We start from the raw sequence: 7,552 nt of genomic DNA, 5'->3' as shown, positions 1-7,552 counted from the left end.
TGCAAGAATTTCCAAGTTTGGGCATCCCCAGTCAAGGAAAATTTGCTGAATGTGGTGCTCACAATAACCCAGACAAACATTCTTGGGGTGTCCTAACTATAGGATTGAATGATAAAAATGGGGGGATTTAGCTTGACAAATAGGAAATCAAGCCAGGGGAGGCTAGACTTTCCCAATATTGGACCACCAAATGTTGAAGCTCAGAAGAGACCCCAAAAAGTTGAGACCACAGACCAGTGTCATGAGGTGTCTCACAAGAATTTGCAGGCTTGAACCCATCTCCAAGTCAAGGGGCAAAATTTATTGTAATTGTAGCACCAATTGAAGCCGGTAATTTCCAAAAAAATTTAGCAAAGAACCAAGAGAAAGGAGACAGACACATTTATCCAGTTCTTCATGTCACTGATATGCTAATTTTATGGCCTAGAGGTAGAACTGAGGAGTGGTCTCAGGGATTTGGTTATCACTGACCAGCAGATCTAGGACTATTCTAAAGCTAGAAGACTTTCACAGTCATTGAAAGTTGTTATAACAATAGCACTCTAAGGTCAGGGGGACCTTGGGATCACAGATTCTAAAGGCAGAAGACTTTAGAATCATTGACAGATTGTTAGAATAGAAGCACTCTAAGATCAGGGAACCTTAACATTATTGCTGTTTCCCCTAGAAACTATACTCTTTCAATATGAAGTATTTATTCTCCCAGTTCACACTGTCCCCAAATCAAAACTGGTTGTATTTATTTCCCTTCAAGGTTCTAGGGGACCCTGAGGATTAAAGTATTTTTATAATTCTGTCATTCATAAGCTCCCATTCCATATATTATTCCCAATATCAATTAACCAGTTAGACATCTCCTCAATGTCATTTGACCAGTGATTAAGAAATAAGCATTTATGTAGTGCCTACTACAGTACTCCAAGCACTGTGCTAAGCACTTTTTTTTTTTTTTTTTACAATATCATCTAATTTGATCATCACAAAAACCTGGGAAGGTAGATGCCATTATTTTATAGTTGAGGAAACTGTGGGAAACAGATTAAATGACTTGCTCAGAGTCACACAGCTAATATCTGTGGCCAGATTTGAACTCCTGACTCCATGAATTATTGACTCCAGATCCAGCACTCAATCTAGTGCAGTTGCCTCTGATTAGTGCCCCTAAGCAATTTAACCAGTTAATGTCAATAATATTTTATAAGAGATATTTACTGATTAGGTACTGCAAATATAATGGGGCACATTCTCCCCTGTATACCTTGGTCTGTAGGGAGAATGGGTCCAAATTTAATGTGATTGTTACAAAACAATCCCCCTGAACCAGGATACAATCTTCTTTCCCAGTTTGGTTCCTGGATGAGAGTGGGCACATAATGCAAAGCATTCCTCCTATCAAAGTAAAGCGACAACTGGTGAGAGCACTGTAGCCAAAGAAGGAGTCACTCCCTTGTTAGCGGAACATGGTACCTTGGCTGTCCAATGTTTGACCTAGGAAGGCTGTACCAGGCTCTCCTGCTGAAGCTACAGCAGACTTCACTATGAACTTCCCTTAATTGGTTCCTAAAATAGAGCCAGGGACTTTTCTGATCTTTTAAACTCAAAACCTTTTTTTATTTTCATTCACTTAGTATCAAGGAAGAATAAACAGAACAGAGACAAAAGGGAAAAAAAGCATCATGGATTCAAGGTCCCATTAGTGACCAGATGGAAGTAGAAAGGAAAGAAAGAGGTCATACACAGATAAATCAGCAAGAACCAGCAGTCCGCAGCATCCAGTGACAGAAGAGAGAGGAAATAGGACTAAGATTGGACAAAGAAGGAAATATGGAAGAGGACCATCAGTCTTATTGATGTAATATAGCTTCTAGGGGAAACAGCAATCATTTTAAGGTCCCCTGACTTTAGGAAGCTTCTGTTCTAATAATAAATCAGTGATTCTAAGTCCTCCAGCTTTGGAATCATGACCAAGTCCCCCCCCATACCCAACCTGAGAATTCTAAAGTCTTCTGGCCTGAGGATAGTGCCACAAATCAAACTTCTGAGACAATAGTGAATAAACCACTGTTCAGTTCATTGCTGACTGTCAGATGGATAATCTGTGGGTCAGTGACAGTCAAATTCCAGAGACCACTCCTTGGTCCTACCTCTGGGCCATAAAATTAGCACATCTATAACACAAAGAACTAGATGAATGTGTCTCCTTGTTTCTGTTACTTTGTTAAATTCTCTTGAAATTTAGATCGCTTGAATTGGCATTACAATTACAATAAACTTTGCCCCTTGACTTGGAGATGGGTTCAAGACAGCAAATTCTTTTGGGACACTTCATGACACTGGTTGATCTGTGACCCCCCAACCTTTTGGGGTTCCTTCCCAACTTCAACACTATTAGAACAACTGACTTAGTGAGCAGGTGTATATAATGGGAGTCCTAAGAAAAGTCTTGTTTTCCCCCCCAACTTTCTCCTCTCAGTGCCGGCCTATCCAGACACTATAATATAATCTGTTGTTTTGCTACCCACATGAACTTTGCCTCAGCACCCAAAATGCCAGAGTATTAACTAGAGCTGGATATAAATGTAAATTAAAACAAAAGCTCCAATTTCTCCCTAAATGTTAGAAAATATTTGGAGTTTTGAGTAATTTTATTGAAATCAAAACTTTTCACCTAAAACAAACTTTTTAAGGCTGAAGAGGAGGGCAACACATGGACTTTGGGGATCATTATGTATCCTGAGGCCTAAAATGGGCTAATTACTACAATAAGGCATTATAGGAAGAAGAGAGAACTCATTGAAAATGGCTGCAATTTTCTCAGTAAGGGAAAAGATAGGAGGTCCTCAGCGGACAAAGAGAAAGGAGAGGTATGAAAGGCTTGAAGAGACAAAAGAAATTTTGGAATAGTTCTCCCAGGGTGTGGAATGAAGTAGAGAATCAGCCAGGAAGGACTAAAAGGATGGCCTTGTTGCAGTGAAGACTTGGGTAAAGTTGGATAATGTGATTATATAGGATAGCTAATCAACTTAGTTGTGTGATTTTCTCCAGCTCCTTTTGGCAGCAGGTGTGTAGGAGTGATTGACTGATGGTTAGATGATTGATATGTGGGGACTATATTTTGGGAATCAGTACTCACTCTTGTAGAGGACACTTATGTGACTGATTCCCCAGAACTGGCACTTGTCAATTTATAGTTTCAGGAGTACATCTAGACAATTTAATATCTTTGTGAGCCCTTCTTCATCTTTTCCAATATCTTTCTAAATAAAGTAAGGTCACATAGATAGATCAATATGTCAAGATATTTTATATCACCAACTATCTTTCCCACAAAAAGTGGGAAATAAACTTTTAGTGTTCTATAAGTAAAGCACTCTATCATTTGGGGGGGAAAAAAAGCAATCTTTCTGGAAAAAGTCCAGTATTTCTCCATTACTGATATTGCTAGCTCTTGGTTACTATCTATGATATTAAGGAAAAAATCAATTTATTCCTATGTATTCTAATATTTTAAACATAAATCAGTGTTGCATTTTGTAACTTTTTCTGCATCTATTGATAAAATTCAGTAGGTTTTTATTATCAATATTCTGTTATATCTATAATTTTCTAATATCATACCAACCCTGTATTCTTCTTCTAAATACAACTTGGTGTAGGATCTCTATAATATGATGCTTTGGGTTCTTTGTTAATATTTATTAAATTTTCTTGCACTAATATTCATTAGAATTTAATTTTTTTTCTGTTTCATCCCTTTCTGATTTGGATATCAGGATCATATTTTACTCATAGAAAGAGTTTGGTAGGATGTTTTCTTTCTCTCTTTGCAAACAATTTATGTACTATGGAAATTAATTTTTTGTATCTTTTGTAGAATTCTTCTGCAAATCCATCTGTTTCTTTTTTTTTCTTTTAAAAATTTCTTAATGGTTTGTTCAAGGGATTTATTCTTTTAAGATTCCATTATTTACATGTCCTATTTCTGACAGTTTCCCTTTTTTCTTCTTTATCTGTTATGAATTCTTTTTTCAAAATTTTAGCATGGTAATTTAATTTTTTCTCTTTCTCTTACAATGAGATGGGCTTATGAATTGCCCCTTTTATAACTTTAAAAACCCAAAAAATTTGAGGGGTTTTTAACATCAATTAAATGATTTTCTTTGTCATCGATTTTATTCATCTCTTTTGTTTTCACATTTAAAAAAATTTTGTATTTACTTGAGGCTTCTTGATTTGTTGTTTTTCTAGATATTTCACTTACAATCTCAATTCAATGATTTGTTCTCTCCCTTTGTTGTTGAAATTTCTTCCTAATGACTATTTTGGCTGTATTCAAAAGTTTCGATATGTTGGCTGATTGCTGTCATGTTCTTTGATAAAATTACATATATTTTTTATGACTCATTCTTTGTCCCACCAATTCTTTGAAATTAAATTATTTAGTATCCTTTTAAACTGAATTCTTTCTTGAAATAACATTAACTGTAATTTTAATAGCATTATAGTAAATGATATATTTTTTATTTTTGTTTTTAATGCATTTTGTTAGGGTCCTCAAACTTTTTAAATAGGGCGCCAGTTCACTGTCCCTCAGACTGTTGGAGGGCCAGATTATAGTAAAAACAAAATCTTTGTTTTGTGGGCCTTTAAATAAAGAAACTTCATAGCCCTGGGTGAGGGGGATAAACGTCCTCACGTCCTAAAGGTCCTAAACATCCTGCTGCATCTGGCCCGTGGGCCATAGTTTGAGGAACCCTGGTTTATGAGATCTTTATGCCCTAACACATGGTCATTTTGTTGTTAAGATGTCATACAAAGAAAAAAAATTATGGATACTCCTTTCTCTTCTTATTTAGCAATTGTCAGAAATCTGTCACATCTAATTTTTCTAAAATTTTACTGAGTCCTCCACTTCTTTATTGATTTTCTTTTTATTAAATTTGTCTAGGTCTGAAAAAAGGCATAAGGAAATCTCCAAGTATTATTTTTACTGTTCCATTTTTCTTATATTTAAAAATTTAGATGATATGCAATTAAAGATATGTGTCAAGTATTGATATTATTTTATTATATATGTCGAATTTAAGCATAATATAGCTTCCTAATTTTACTATTGCCTTGCCTAAGATCAAGATTGCTACTCCTGCTTTTTAAAATTCCTCTGATACATAGTAAATTCTGCTCATAATCATTTTGACTGTGTTAATCTTTATGTTTCAAAGGTTTCTTGTAAACAATATTTTGTTAGATTCCACTTTCTAATTAATTTTGTTTTCTTTTTATGGATGAGTTCATCTCATTCATATTCACAGTTATTGTTAACTGTGTTTTTCTCTTTATTGTATTCTCTTATAATTTTTTTTCTCTTATTCTTGTCCTTAGAAAAGTAAAGGAATATGATCAAGAGTAGCAATGAATAATTGAAAATCTGTCTTTTTTACTTTCTCTGTTTTCATCTACCTCAGATAAAAATCAGTGATTCTTCCAAACTTTTTCCTTTTAATTTCCCCTTAAGACCTTCCCTTCAAAGCTGGTTTACTTGTGCTTGTTACTACTCCCTCTCCAAAATAACCTTCTCTTTCAAATCATATTCTTTTCTCAGTCCCCACCATTTTCATTGTTGAAATTAACACATCTTATATAAAACTTTCCTAGTGTGTATTTTAATCGCTTTTGCTTGGCTCAGATAAAAATGAGATTCTTGACAGCTCTATCTCCTCTTCTTCTACCTACTCTTCTTTTGCACCACAATTATGAAAAATAATAAACAATAAAGTTATTGTTACATGTATATTTTATTGGAAAAATTTATAAATATAATAGATGTTATGCAAATTGTATGTAAATATAAATAAATCTAAAAACTATTGTTTTATTTATATATTTATTTTAAATTATGATATTATTGTGTAAATAAAAATAATTTTGTAAAAATATTAATAAATAATAAAATAATAATTTCCTCTCATTTTTCATTTCTTTGCTAGTGTATTCCTTCTCTTCATATCCTACCTCTTTTCTTTCTTTTCTTAAAATCAACAAAAGGAGAATAAGTCCATCTCCAGGTTAGAGAGGCTTTTTTTCCCGGAATGTGATTGATGAATCATTTTTATTTTTGACTTTCTTTTTGTTCCTAATAGATATTAGCAGGGGTTGTCTTTTTTTTTTTTTAATTCTTGAAATATGGTATACAAGTTTTTGAATGAATTATGATTTTCATGAAACTTGATGATTTTTTTTGGGGGGGGAGGGAGTAGGATGACAAAACAATTGGGATCATTGCCCAGGGTTCATACAACTAGTAAATGTCAAATGTCAAATGAAGCCAAATTTGAACGCCAGGTCCTCCTTACTCCAGGGGTACAGTGTATTGGTGGCTATCCATTGTGCTGCCTAGCTGTTCCAATTCTGAAAATTCTTTATTTCTCTTTGATCTGTTTTTCAAGTTATTTGGTTTTTATAGTAGATACTTAACATTTTCTTCTAGTCTTTCAGTCTTCTAATTTTTTTCTAATATTTCTTGTTCTCTCCTGGAATCATTGAGTTTTGCTTTATTCACTAATTTTACTAACATAAGGTAAGATTTTCTAGATTCTATGCTAAGCTTTTTTTCTCTTTCAAAAGCTCTCATTATAGTGTTTACTTCTTGCTTTATTTCTTCTAGACATTCTAGAGCTGTTTATAACTAAGTTATTCTTTTCTCTGAGGTCCTCCTTGAAAATATTGTGGTTGTTCTTTTTCTTCTGGAATCACCTCTTGATCATTTTAGGAATGCCAAATATTTCTCTCCCCTCCACTCTTGGATATGGTGTTTAAGCTGTTTGATTCTGTCTCCTCTGTAATCTAGATACCATTGCTGAATTTCTGGATAGGATAACTGGGACTAGGTCTCATTCTCATGTGTAATTCTTGACTTCTGCTGCTGTCTTCTGATGGTCCAAGGTCCTGTATTCTTCTTCTTGTGAAAATTACTAGGAGTTGATTCCATATCTTTCTTTGGCCCAACCAGATGTTGGAGTGATTTCAGCCTTCTGGAGGCTCCCCAACTGGTGGACTGCCACGGGGCTATATCAGTCTTGTCTCCTGTTGTGGATTATACAGGAACATGAGCAAACTGTACACAGGTTGTTTATCCCTTTCTTCAAGGGAATTGATTTATAAGGGTTGGTTCTATTCCCTTTTGCAGTTCTGACAGGCTGGAGTTGATATCCCTGCTGCTTTTAGGTCCAGTTTATCAGAATTCATTTTTTTTTAGTTGAGGCAATTGGGGTTAAGTGACTTGCCCAGGGTCATACAGCTAGGAAGTGTTAAGTGTCTGAGGTCAGACTTGAACTCAAGTCCTCCTGACTTCAGTGCTGGTGTTCTATCCACTATGCCACCTATGTGTCCCAGTTTATCAGAATTCTAGCACATCTTCACTTTAAGTGCCCATAAGCTTCTGGCTGGCTTCCTGGACTCATCTTTTTCTTTGCTTCATTTGGTGCTCTTTTTGATGTTTTCTGGGATGATTACTGGGAGAGCTATGCTCCTCCAGTACTCATTTAATTTTCAA

This window comes from Sarcophilus harrisii, chromosome 1, assembly GCF_902635505.1.
Source record: "Sarcophilus harrisii chromosome 1, mSarHar1.11, whole genome shotgun sequence".
Taxonomy (NCBI): Eukaryota; Metazoa; Chordata; class Mammalia; order Dasyuromorphia; family Dasyuridae; genus Sarcophilus; species Sarcophilus harrisii.
This window is presented reverse-complemented; position numbering follows the sequence as displayed.